The 13,109-nt window shown below is 48.8% G+C and overlaps 1 long non-coding RNA gene across 1 annotated transcript; it reads right to left on the reverse strand.

Annotated features, from left to right (window-relative positions):
• Positions 1–8,471: 8,471 nt before the first annotated feature.
• On the reverse strand, positions 8,472–11,750 carry LOC125184134 (uncharacterized). Its single transcript, XR_010834884.1, has 3 exons — positions 11,247–11,750; positions 8,920–10,029; positions 8,472–8,586 (listed from the first exon to the last, which is right to left on the reverse strand). It is a non-coding gene; the product is annotated as an uncharacterized lncRNA (long non-coding RNA).
• Positions 11,751–13,109: the final 1,359 nt, after the last annotated feature.

Genomic DNA, 13,109 nt, shown 5'->3' on the forward strand with positions numbered 1-13,109 from the left:
TGCAAGCCTCCAGCTTCTGCTCTGAAATACACCTTGGCCTCGCTGAGGCTGCTGCGTCTGCCCCACTCGTCTCAGGCACGGTCACACCAGTGGCCATGGGCATTACAGTGCTCCGTCGCCACAGTGGGAGCAGGGATCTAATCCAGCAGCACTGAGCTGCATCCATATCATTTTGTTACATCAGTTTGAAGTGCTTCATGTGACTCCCATGTCCTCGTGATTCTCTGCTCACAGCGGCTTCCCTGCTGGGAGGAGGACAGGACAGGGCTGGGGCTGTGCTCTGCTGGCTCCAGGCTTCTGCCTGCAGCCCCCAGGGAGCACAGGGAGGAGCCATCCCTTTGCCTTCTTCCATCAGCCTCATATTGAGATTCATCTGAACATACACATACTGCCACAAAATATAATTGTATTTACAAGCGTGAATGAATCCCATCAGCTCGGCTTATTATTTCAAGGGGTTTTTGCTTGCTTAATGCTCCGTAGTTATTGTCTCTGCTGTAGAAGAGACAAAGCTATTGCTCTGTTCTCAGTCACAGCTATTTATATCTTGTAATAACGCTCCTCAGGATACAAGGAAAGGTATGAAACCAATAGTGTAAAATTAGGACAATGACAAAACCTCCAGGGCCGTTCTGCTCAAAAGCTGTCACTGATGTTATCACCTTGCTTTTGTTTTCTCTACTTGTTGCTCCCCTGCAGTCTCTCAGGTAGAAGCTCTTCATTTCTGTGTCTTTAAGCTTAATTCAAATCAAAAGGGGCCTGTGTGTTTGGAGAGATCAGTCCCACATTCAGCACTAGACATGCTGACACTTCCAAGAGGCCAGCGACAATAAATCTTTTAAGAGCCTCTAAACGCTGGGGAAATCAGTGGTGGCTTTTGCCAGTGTGAGCCAGCGAACATCCCAGCTCTGCCTCTGGTCACAGCTCTCCCTGTGTGCGGCTGCTCTCAGCTGGACACGGCTAAGCCTCCTGGCCAGTGTGAAGCCGCGCACTGGAGGAGATTCCCAAGGGACCAAAGGGGAAATGGACACATGACAATCGCCACATCTGAGCACTTGGCAAGTACATTGTGTGCCTCTTTAAATACTTCCTCTAACTTTAAAATCACGGGGGGTTTTTTTGTTTGTTTCTTTTGTTTGTTTGTTTGTTTGTTTCAGGAGTTTGTTGAGATACTGCATTGCTGCCCCCAGGATGTTTTGCTCTTAATGATTCCCTAAAGATTAACTGGCTTACAAAACTAAATACTTAGTGATTTTCTTGGAATTCATATGTGGATGCTATTCCCTTTCAGATGCCTTTAAATATCTTCTGTCCATTCCATTGCACATATGCAATTCCTTGTGTGTGTATTTAGATGATTTGTGTGTGTGTGTGTGTGCTATTAAGCCCATCTGCTAAAGTTTCACAAAGATAACATCAGAGGCCCCACTCCTTCAAAGAAATGCTGTGCTTGAAAATGACTCATGTAAGCAGATGTGACGTAGCGTGTTACATATACTCAGGGATATTTTTATTCTTCACTGTTTTCGTCATTGATTTAAGCTTTTATCACATAACCTGGCACTTTGAAACTGCTGCTGGAACTCAACACCACCATACAGTGCTCCATCCCACCTTATATCTCAGCCTGGGTAAATCAAGGTAACCGCAGGGAGATGGTGCCCTGTATGCTCTGGGCAGACTGAGCAGCTTTGAGCACAGCTGTGATGCCACCTCCTCTGGTTTTGTTTTGAGAGGTGTCTCCTCTCAAAAGGGAGGAGATGCCTGGGCTCTACTTCAAGGTCTGCCTGGGCCTGAAGGAAGCCGGTTCAGGCCAGGGGAGATGCGGAGACATTCCCAGCCCACCCTCACTCACTTCATGCCTGCCACGGGCTACAGCCCCAGCGGTACTGACCGATGGCATGTGCCAGCCCCTGGGGACAGCACCAAGAGCTGGGCATCCATCAGCTGCAAAGCTGCTGGCCATGGGGCAAGCCCCAGTTCTTTCCCTTCCGCTTTTCCCTACACCTTTTTCTTTTAGAACATAGGCAAAGGGTGACTGAAATTTACATGGCTCCCCAAAAAAAAAATCAATCACTTGATAAGGTTATCAGAAAAATGTCATTTTACAAAACCCAGCCGTCATGTAAAGATTTAGAAAAGCACATCCAAAAACCAAACCAAACAAAAACGAAAAACCTGTCAATATTTCACCACTTGTGACCAAGAAGCAATTAGTGTAGATGTGCCCGTGCATTGCCCTGTGTCTGCAAGGAGCGTGTCTGGAGCTTTTGCACCCAGGCAGATGCTCTGCTCCTGAACCCACACAGAGCTATTTTGTTTCTCCCATCAGCTGAGAGCTGCTGCGTCAGTGCCGGCTGCAGGAGAAGTGTGCATTGTATCTAGACAACAAACATGACTTCTTCAGCAAACATTTGACTAGAAATGTAGACAGCATAATCAAGATAGCCATCTACTGCAGAAAAGGCTTCTGAGGAATTAAGTTACACCCTTTATACGTCACATACCAGATTATAATTCAGTTCCCCCTCGGGGAATTAACGTAGAAGCTAATTATTATGTAAACTGCAGGATGTGTGGGAAACTGTCTCTTATCAGCAGCAGTGTTATCCCTGGGAATGAGAAGGCTCCACAGCACCAGTATGCTAGGTCCTCCCTGAAGCCCTGCCGCCCACAGCTCCAGGCTGCTGGATGTTTTGGGGACTGGGGAAGGCAGTGGCTGTGAATGGCTTGGCCTGGGGTTTTCCCTGTTTTAGGCCCCCTGGGGTGGATACAGCAATTTGGGATCGCAGGTCCTCTGCAAAAACACAGACTCTGACACAGCTGTGGTCTAAGGCTAGGTATGCTCCTCGCTGGGGGAGGAAAAAAAATTGCAAGGGCTGGTGATGAGTGCCTGAGAGCCTTCCTAGAACCTTGCAGCTGGTTCTGGAGGATGGCAAACCCCAAAGGGAGAGTAATTCACCCCAAGCACCGCCGGACCACTGGCACATCTGTAATCCCCGAGGCGAGAGCTGGAGCAAGCTGCTGCTCTGTAGATAAAGATGAATCTTTCTCTGCCTGAGCAGCAGCTTCCAAGTTACCAAGCATGTGTTTTTCTTTTGATTTTTTTTTTGTTTGTTTGTTTGTTTGTTTTTTTTCCCAATAATGTTGATTTTTTTTTTTGTTTTGTTTGATCTGGAAAGGTGTGACTGAGAGATCACAATGAGAAGATGGTGCAGCTTTGCTCTGAGGAAGCCCTGGGAAGCCACTGTGTCTGCACATTGCCAGAAGGACTCAGTTTATGATTTTCTAGTTTAACTTTTTCAGGAGATAATGTGGTGTCTACCAACTCAGTGTTTTCTACTGGAATATTGTGTGAAACACTTACTTCCTACCAAGAAGCAAGATATTTCATTTTGTGCTAGCTCTTAGAGATTTGACGTCTGTCATTCTGCAGAATGATGTCAAAAACTTTTCCAGCGTCCTCTGGCTGAGCCATCATGTCAAGAGCAGGGTGTCCCCACGCCTGCCAGGGGCTGTGTCCTATGAGGAGGATGCAGGCAGGAGGCCCCAAGCTGCCTCTCTATGGACATGAGCAAGTACATGATGCACTGAGCAAACACCTGGCCATATTTACAGAGCAGGGATATACTTTTTGACTGACTGATGGTTAAGAAGGTGCCTGGCACCCTGGGACAGGTCTGGACTTGAGTCTTTATGCGACACCTCCCTGGGCATCATGGCAATGCAGGCAGCCCCAGCTGTGCTGCACTGACCCGAAGTAAAACGTTTTGGCATTTCCAGTTTATTCTTTCTTATTATTATTATAACTTTCCATTTAACAAAGACTTGGTACATACACCCTGTGTCCTGATCTGGGGCACAATAATACATCAAGCTCTTGACCTCTCCACAGGCCTCTCCCATCACTGCTGACCTTTGCTAAACAAAGCTTTGCCCGAACATCGAGTCCTGAAACAAGTTCCTGGCTGGCATGAGGCTGCTCAGGCTGAAGGCGCAAACAGGTTGCAGCTCTGCCAGTGGACAGTGCAGCCCAGGATGTGGTGGCAGCAAGGACTGACTGGTATCAGCTCTCCAGGACATCTAGAAAAGGGTACATTTCTACACCACAAGTTTACAGAAAGTCTCTGGGTCATGCTGCTTCTGCTTCCTTACTTCTGGATTTCTGAAGTCGCTCTGCAGAGTTGCCTTTGCCTTATCTACAGGCAGGTACAATTTGTGGTTCTTTATTGCCAGTGCTGGCCCACAGCGAATAAACAGCAAAAGTCACATTAGCATTTTCCCACAATAGTCTGCTTGCTAGCCAGGGCTGCGGTGTTATCTGCATCAGTGCAGCGGTAAATCCCTGAAACCAGAGCCCTGACATTTTCTTAGATTAGGACTGTGATATCCAGCCCCCACGAAATTCTCACACAGCCATCATCTATGCAGAGGCCTGGCAGGCTATTAATTGAACACTTATTTGAACGGCTTAATTCAAGCTGGACCTAAATGCAGTGCCAAGGGCACCTACAAGGAAGGTGAGCGGCTCCTTTCTGCTCCTGGTTCATCCCATCTGAGGTGTCACAGACAGGGTCCACACCCAGCGCCCACCAAACACTGAACACTGACGAATTGAACCAGGAGAACTGTCAGTGCTTTCCATCCTGTATAAATAATAAATACAATAATAACCCTGGCCTGAATTTCCCCCTGAAAGTCCAGAGGAAGCTGAAATGAAGTTCAAATAAATTAAATCTGCTCGCTCCCTTTTGGTGGTGAACTTGACGTTGATGAAAGTGAACTATTTTTAGTGCTAGCTAGAGGCACAAGCAAATGGCTGGCAAAGCACAGAGCATGTTGCCCTGCCCTGCCAGTGCATCCAGCTGGGATCTTCACTGCCTCAGTGCAAATGGTGGCACAAGCCTCAACACTGTTATGCAGCTGTGCTCAGCCGTGCCCCTTTTCCTATAGAGAGCACTGGCAAGCAGGGACCATGGCTGGGGAAGGGGCAGCCCCCTTCCAGCTGCATGCTTCAACAAGTGGAGATCAGCGTCCCGGTGTCCCCTGCCAGCATCAACACTGAGTGCTCCCCTGAAGCCCCTGTGACTGCTTGGGAATGCTCGCTGTGCCTCTTTCACATGGAGAAGCTCTTTTCAGCCCAGATCCCCCAGGGGTGACAGGAAGCCTGTCCTGCTTCACCAGTGCTGGCGGTGACATCGCTGCATTCAACATCGGGGTGCTGGCATGTGAGCCGTCAGAAACAACCTGGACACACTGCTTTTCTGCCTTGAGACAGCTAATGGAAATGCCCTTGGTGCCACAAAACAACTGCATTGCTGACACTGCAATGTGCTGGAGAAAGAGGAGAAGTCATCTCCCTTAGGTTCAGGGTCATCCTCAGTAGCACGAGCTAGAAATTGGTTCTTGCTGTATGTCCTGTGCCTCACGCCATGGTGGTGGGGGGACGGGGATGCTTGTATGGGGGCTCTGTAGAAACAGCCTCTATTTCCTCCAAGTGTTCCAAGGGCTGCTGATGATTTCAGCTTTACTTATTGTAATGTGTCCTTTACTGCGGTCATTTGTCTTGTTCTTTAAAGGCTATGGTCTGACATTTGGGTTTTGCTGGATTTAGCATTGCTTGTGAGCATAAAGGTTCTGTCTGCTTAAATAAAGTTTTATCCCAGATGCTATTTACAAGTTGCTGTTCTCTCCTCACCAAATGTCAATATTTGCTTTTAATGCAAGCTGGCAGGGCACCTCATGCTTGCTGCTGAATAGCGCTGCAGACTGCGCCCACTCAGCCTGTGTTTCTGAGCCCCCAGCAGCAGCTTGCTGGGGCCGCGTGCCCTGGGAAGAGGCAGTGGGATGGCCGGGCTGCCCACAACATGCAGCTGCAGCTTCTCTGGGAAGGGTCTGGCTCCTTTATTTCAAGATTCATATAGGAAGCTACTCCTTGGGCCTTTTATACACAGATATTATCTCTTAAAATGTTTTCTTCTGTTCTTTGATATATTTCTTTGTGTCTTTGTGCTACATGCACGGAGCATATCTGCCTGGGGATGTATATGCTGTCCCAGAAAAGGCAAGTCTGCATCTACGGGCTTGGTAGAATTAGATGCTCACTCTGCTGTTGGAATAACAAATGAGGGGTTGAAATCAGCAAGGCAGCAGGATCCTATCTTGTGTTTCCAAGCACAATCCAAGGCATGCACAGACTGCAGGGAAGGAGTAGGGCTGCATCGGAGGCGATGGCCCTGATGGGCAGAGGGAGCAGCAAGGGTGAAGCAGGGTCCCTGCCCACAGCAGCTGCTGGATCCAGGCCAGCACACGAAGGGACAGGTGCATGGCTTTCCCTGCTGAATGGCATAGCTGGGGCGTTGCTCCAAGGGCTTTCTTCCATCCCGCTCCTGCTGCAAGGTTTTATATCTAAAAGCAGTGACGGCTGTGACACCTGAGAAGCAATAGAAAAACAACAGCTTGCAGAGATAAACCATACTGAAAGTGATCTTCCACGTAATGGAGGTTACTTGGTCTCTTTGTGCACCCCAGTCTCAATTACAACCATATACAGAGGTCCTTCAGTTACAGTGAACTGCTCTGAACTCACAGGAGTTAATCTATTTAAATTACTCTGCCCTGCTGTAGGACACTGGACAGGCTCTGAATGTCAGTGCTGAGGCCTTCTCACATAAACCCTGTGCTGAGGGCAGACAGTGGATTTACCACTGACAATTGCCTGCACACATATCATGGATGGGCATCTGTTCTGCAATGTTATCTGGGAGATCTGGAGGCTGCGATCATTGCAAGACTGTTTGCTAGGATTTTAGTTATGCATTTGCTGTCATTAATGACAGCAGTTGATAAAAATGCAATTATAAAAATAAGGCATAAGGAGTACCTCACAGAGCATTCCCGTGACTCAGCACACTTGCCCTTATCCCTGGAAATCCTTGCAGGATTTACTGTGCAATAGCAGTTCCCATTCTTCTGACCCATCATCGTCCTCCAAGAACTGCGCCAGGTAGGAGCAACCCTCCATGGCTTTGCAAACTGCCTTCCAAATCATACAAAAATCCAGCAGCCTGCATGCCAAAAGGAGCAGGCTCGCGGGGCTGATGTTGCTTTGGCTCTCAAGGCAGAATGACTCTGCGGGGAATCTGGCAGCAGAAATCCCCCCTGCCTGCGGCATGACTCTTGCGTACATGCACACACGGTCCCCCACAGCAGTGCCATCTGCATGTTGCAGTGCCGTGGCAACACCCAAACCCGGGTGGCAGGGGTGGAGAGAAGCCCATGGGTGCCATCCTTGGTGCTGCACCCAGTTCTGGGCCCTCCTGCCCAGGGGCTGCTCTGCTCCAGTGCCAAGGAAGAGGGGAGCTGCATCTCCACTGCACCGAATTGCATTTCTTCCCCCACAGCAGTAGGTTTTTCCAAGTCATTACTGCAGAAGCAGCGGTGCTTTTCTGTTATACCAGAATCACATTTCACTCCTGCCTGAGGAAGTGTGCAGTGAAATGTTGTTTGCTCTGCTTTAGGAAATTCTGAGGGGAGATAAGCACCAGCCAGCAAGCTAAGCAATACAGCAAGCTCTTTCCACTAGACAAAGGCCTGCGCTGAGACCTGTGCTTTGTTCAATGAATCGGTGTTCTTCCCAGAGACCTTATGAAACCAGATTTCCTTAATTCTGTGGCATTCAGGATGCAGAGCTAAACTCGCAGGAGCTGATCTATTTAAATTACTCTGTGATTTATATTCAAGAAAACTGAGCTAAACTCGTAAGAGTTAATGCATTTAAATTGATTTTGTCTTTCAGCCTTTCTGAAATACCCGTGCAGGAGAGCCCACGGTCTTTCTGCGTTTCTGAGTTAGGAAAGAGAGCAGCCAAGCCAAATCATGTATGGAAAAGGGAGGACCAAAGTCTGCCTTATTGCAAACACACTGAATCTGGTATTTCAGTTGGTACCCCAAAACCAAACTGCTGGAAATGAGCTGGAAAAATTCACCAGGGTCCTGCATCTTGCAATAAAAGGAGAGAGGATCAAAATAACCCCTGAGAGCTGCCACAGAGATGAACAAGCAGATGGGTCCCAAAGGAGTGAACACATCCAAACTCATATCTCATGTGGAGGCTTCAAGTTAGTTGCTTTTTCCATCCCCTGGAGGGAGACACGATCCATTTTCCCTTAGGGATGGTTCTAGCTATTGGATACCACAACAGAACATGTTCCCATTCCCCTTGCAGTATCAAACCCGGGGGAACCAGCATCCCTAAAGCCACCAGCAGAGTTTGAAACAGGGGCCCCACCAGTATGGCTGCAGGGGCCTTGCACTCCTGCCCCATGCCCACGTGCTTGGGCATCGCACCCGCTCGCCAGGGGCTGCCTCTGAGCCCCGCCACAGCCAGCTGCTCTCTGCACCTTCAGCGCGCTGCGCTGCTTTGAAGCAAAACCAAGGTAATTTCTGCCAGACAAAACGCTTTCTCTCTCTCTCTCTTTTTTTTTTTTATTTTTTTTCCTAGAACCCGATTTATTTTTTGCCTCTTTGAGAGGTCCTTGCTCTGGGGAATCCCTCGCAGACCTGTGCGCACCAGGAGTTCACCGCCTGCTGGGAAAGAAAAAAAAAAATATATATATATATATATATATATGGCAGGACACACTCATTTGTTGCAATTTGGCTGATTTTCCTCAAACAACCTCAAACCCGGGCGGCGGGAGCCCTGCCCGCTGCGAGCTGCGCGCACGGCGGGGACCCAGCGCCACCGTCTGGGGACGCGTCCGGAGCTGCCCCGGCCCCGGCAGCCCCCCCTCGGCCCCCCCCCGGCTGCCGCTTCCCTTCTCCAGCATCCCTCCTCTCCCCGTTTCGGGGCACTTTTGGCAGGGCGCAAGGCACCCCGTCGCGTTGCCTGTGCCCCACCGCTGGGAGAGCACTGACCCGGTTGCTCCGCATTTGCTGCGCGGAGCTGCCAGGTGCGCCGCGGTGGCCCGGGGACAGATGCAGGGGTCTTGAGGACAATCATGCATTTAATCGCAGCCACGCTGTCCCTGCAGCCTGGTCCTGTCAGCACCAGTGTACCTCCGCCGTCAGTGAGCCTGGGTGCTGGCCATCGCTCTTGGCACGGATGTCGCTTCCACGTGGGCAATGCTGGCGGTGCCCAGGTGCACCCCAGCCTTGGCAGCAGGACACCGGCAACCTGTAAACAGCGTTTAGTCGCAGGTGTATTTGCTGACTGCTTTGTAATCCTATGTGGTCAGTGAAACACAGGTTATATTCTTCTTCGTAGGGAGTGAGACTGCGCTCACAAACAAGTGCAAGGTTGGTTTTCTGGTGTGTTGTCTTCACAGGGCTCTGTGATAGCAGTAAGGGACTTTGCAACCTGATTTTCCAACTTAGATGAAAAGGGCTCTGTAAGAGCAGGACGCGGATGCTTTTTCAGGGAAGGACGTTGTGGGCAGCCGACATAACTCAGAGCAGCCCTGTGATGTACATCCAGGCCCAGAACCAGAGCTTGGACACTCAGGCAGGGACTTTAACTTTAGGCCACAAGGTGCCTCCAGAGGTGCTTCATTTTCATATGTAGAAGAAGGATATTTGCCAGTCATTGCAGACAGCTGCACCATGCTGCTGTGATGATACCCCACAAAACACACCACAGGAGCAATATCTGCAACGTTTACACGCCTGGCATTACACCCCCAGCCTCACCGCCCCCTCACACACACATATCACAGCACCCTTCACTGTGCTGCCTCCAGTCCTTACTCCGTCCCCTCTTTGCTGGGACCATGCCCAGCACTTGCCCTAAGTGAGCCGCCCCCTGGGCAGCCCTTGATCAGACCACTCCAACCTCCATTTCTCCCATATCCACTGCCCTGAGACTGCTCAAGCCCCCCACTCACTAGCGTTCAGCACTGGACACTTTCCTGCAGCACTTTTTTCCACCTGTTCCATGCCAGTGACATTCCTGACATCTCCAGGCCTTCTGCAGGAAAGGTGCTCTCCAGGACCAGGTGCTCTGCAGGTGGTGGTCCTTTGTTCCTTTTGCTGAAAATGCAGCATGCACAAAACATACAGGGGACGGGAGAGCCTCAGATCGTGCCAGATGGTTGCCATTTATCCAAAATACTTGCTTGAATGAAGCTATTTCAAAAAGTGTATTAACAAAGATTCTTAAGTCTTCTGTGCTTTCAGGTGAAAAATACTGACTGTTTTTGAGACTTGTCCTGAGAAACTCTACAATTTTATTTGGCTTGATCTCTTTTAAATATTTTATTCGGTTTTTTTTTGTTTGTTTGTTTCCTGATCATCTCCAGCTAAAGGGAATCATCATGGCAGGAAGGACACTGCTGCAAAGGAAACTTCACAGGAGCAGTGAGACTTTCTGCAGAAGAGACCAGCCAGAGACTGCAAAACTACCAGAATGTTGCTTGTACAAATAGATATTCTGAGAGCAAATTATTGTATAACTTTAGTAACATGCCACGGATGTGAGTACTTGATATCTGCTTATAAAAGACTCCTCTTGTTATTTATTGCCCCTTCCAGGTTTAGCTGAGGAAGGAAATGGGAAATTTTACTCTCTGGCATGTCATGAATGTGCCTGAGATGCTGAGGAGGAAATGGGGCTGGGACCAGCGGAGAACAGTGCTCTCCAGCTGTGCTCCATGGGGTGTTTTGCTTTGCATTACAATGTCAGAAAGGCCCAAGCCACACATCTCCACCCAACCTTCCCTACAACAGGGGCAGCACCTTCCCTCTGACCGCTGGTGGGGAAGGTGATTGCTGATGGGCTGTGTTAGGAGAGAGGAGGCTATAAAAAACTTCATCACTACTTAGATGAGAGTTTAAAACCAAACCAGAGCAGCAGGGAGCGTTTCTGCTGCTTCCTACCGTAACTGCCAACCGCTGCCCAGCCACTAGCTCAGATGTGCCACATCGTCCCCAAAAGCCAGCAGTGGTGCATCCCTCACCCTCTTGGTGAAGGTCACTGCTGTCCTGCACACTGGGACATGACAAGAGGAGGGTCAAGCACGTCCTTCCTGCTGAAGAAGGCATTTCCCTCCTGTGCTAAATATGGGAGCAGACATAAGTCCTTCCCAGGGTCAGTGGTGGCATGGGAAAACTCGGAGGAGGCTTTTCCTTAGCCTCTTCCTACAGCCACTTCCCTCGCACTGCTGACAGGGCCAGAGCCAACACAATACGGGGGCTGGAATTTAGCACCCCACTGTTTGGGGGGGTTTAATTTTCCCCAGAAGGCTTACCTGAGAGCATGCATTGCCTCCAGGCTGCCTCTGGGCAGGGGACACAGTGTGCAGTCACAACCACAGGGTTCTGGGCATCCTCCCTGGGGTGCACCCCCAGCTCCAAGCCACAGGAGCATGGGGCCACAGCAGGAGCTGCTTCTTTCCAGAAGAAAGCTGACTCTAAAATAAGTTACATTGCCTTTATTGTTCCTTGGCTCCAGCCTTTAAAAGTTCAAACTGTTTTTGTTTTTCCTGGTGTTAGTCATGCACACAGATTGGGAGTTCAACCTGTAATTCTGGCTTTGCTGCTGCTATAAAACATTCACACTGTGCTGCTCTAAACCAGGAGCAGAAACCTTTAATTTAATTCCACTAGAGAAGTTTAATCTAGGACTATGACATTTCAACTACTTAGTAATGCATTTTTAACATTTAGCTGTACACGTCTAAAATTAAACCAAGGAAAAATGTTGTATATAAGCAACTGTAAGGATTTTATTTAAAGCCAGTAAAAGTTGTAAATTTAGAACAAAGATCTAAACAAAGACGTTTAAAGTAAACTCTTTTGCTTGTTAGGCTGCATGATTTATAGAGCTCTATTCAAAACAAAATGGCTGAGATTTCCATTTCTCCCCGTTTTTTGAATTTTTGGCTGATGGGGACAGAAAAGTTCAAAATATTGTAAGTTTCCCCTGAATGGGAAAACCATTTCTGCACCGTGTGGGTCCCAGCATGGAGAACGCAGATGTTCCTCATCTCCAGGGCTTGGTGCAGCGAGACAGGAAACCGCTCAGGTTTGTTCTGATCGATGCTGAGGGCCGGGTGTGCTGGTTTGCAGTCTAGCAGTCCATAAAATAATGGGATAAGCAATGTGCTGGTACTTTTGACTCTCACACAGAGAATACAGGCTTATTGCTCCCCAGTTTGGCTTTGTCTCCTGGTATCTATAGGTCTCCTCTTGCTTTTCAGCTGGGTTTTGAGTTCTCAAGGGTGTTTCTCCACGCCCCGTGTTAGTGGGGATGCTCGTCCAGCGTGGCAGCTCATCCAGAGCTTGGCACTGACATACTGCATATATATATAAGAAGTATATGAAGTGCTTGACAGTTTGGCTTTCTCAAACTTGAGAAAGTTTGGCTTTCTCAAATGGTGTCATTAAGAAATATCTTCAATTTTATGTTCTTTAACATCACTGCTTTCTGCATCCCCATAGATGATTGTTTATTGCCCACTGCCAGAGAAGTTTCTATTCCTCCATAACATAAGCACAATAAATCAACTCCTTTTTAGCACAGCCTCCAGAGTTCCCTGAGCAGTTTCAGTTCCACAGGCCCATAGCTTGACTCAAATCAGCGAATGGATAGACAGACTTTCCCAGTCAATCTCTGTTTCTACCCAAAAGTTCTTGGTGGATATTGGTTGGTTTCAATTCTACCAGGGATCTCCAGCCTCTGGTGTAGCCCCTCTGAGCAGAGTGTTGCAGGGCAAGCAGAGGCAGTCTTGGAGGTCTGGGGTGGTGCCAGAATTGAAGAACAGCAAAGGAAACCCAGGGAGAAAGGAAGAAATCCTGCTGGGCTGCAGCAGTTCGGAAACAGCCCTGTGGAGGCGGTTGCTTGGGGTGGGAAACAGAGCTTCCCCACCTGGGCTTGTGCACGCACACTGACCCATCATGGGCAGGATACAGCTGGGTTTCTGCACTTCCTAAATGTTTTGGGAATTATGATTATTTTTTAGTTTAAATGAAGTTGCAGGAAATTAAGGGAGGTGAGAATGAAAGTGCAGATGTCAGCAAAGGAGCTGTTTTGTTGTTTCTCAACCAGGGCACAGCAGGGACCTGGAGGTGCTGGATAAGCCACAGCAATGCCAACACTAGGTTCTTGGAAC

The sequence above is a fragment of the Anser cygnoides genome, chromosome 13 (genome assembly GCF_040182565.1).
Source record: "Anser cygnoides isolate HZ-2024a breed goose chromosome 13, Taihu_goose_T2T_genome, whole genome shotgun sequence".
Taxonomy (NCBI): domain Eukaryota; kingdom Metazoa; phylum Chordata; class Aves; order Anseriformes; family Anatidae; genus Anser; species Anser cygnoides.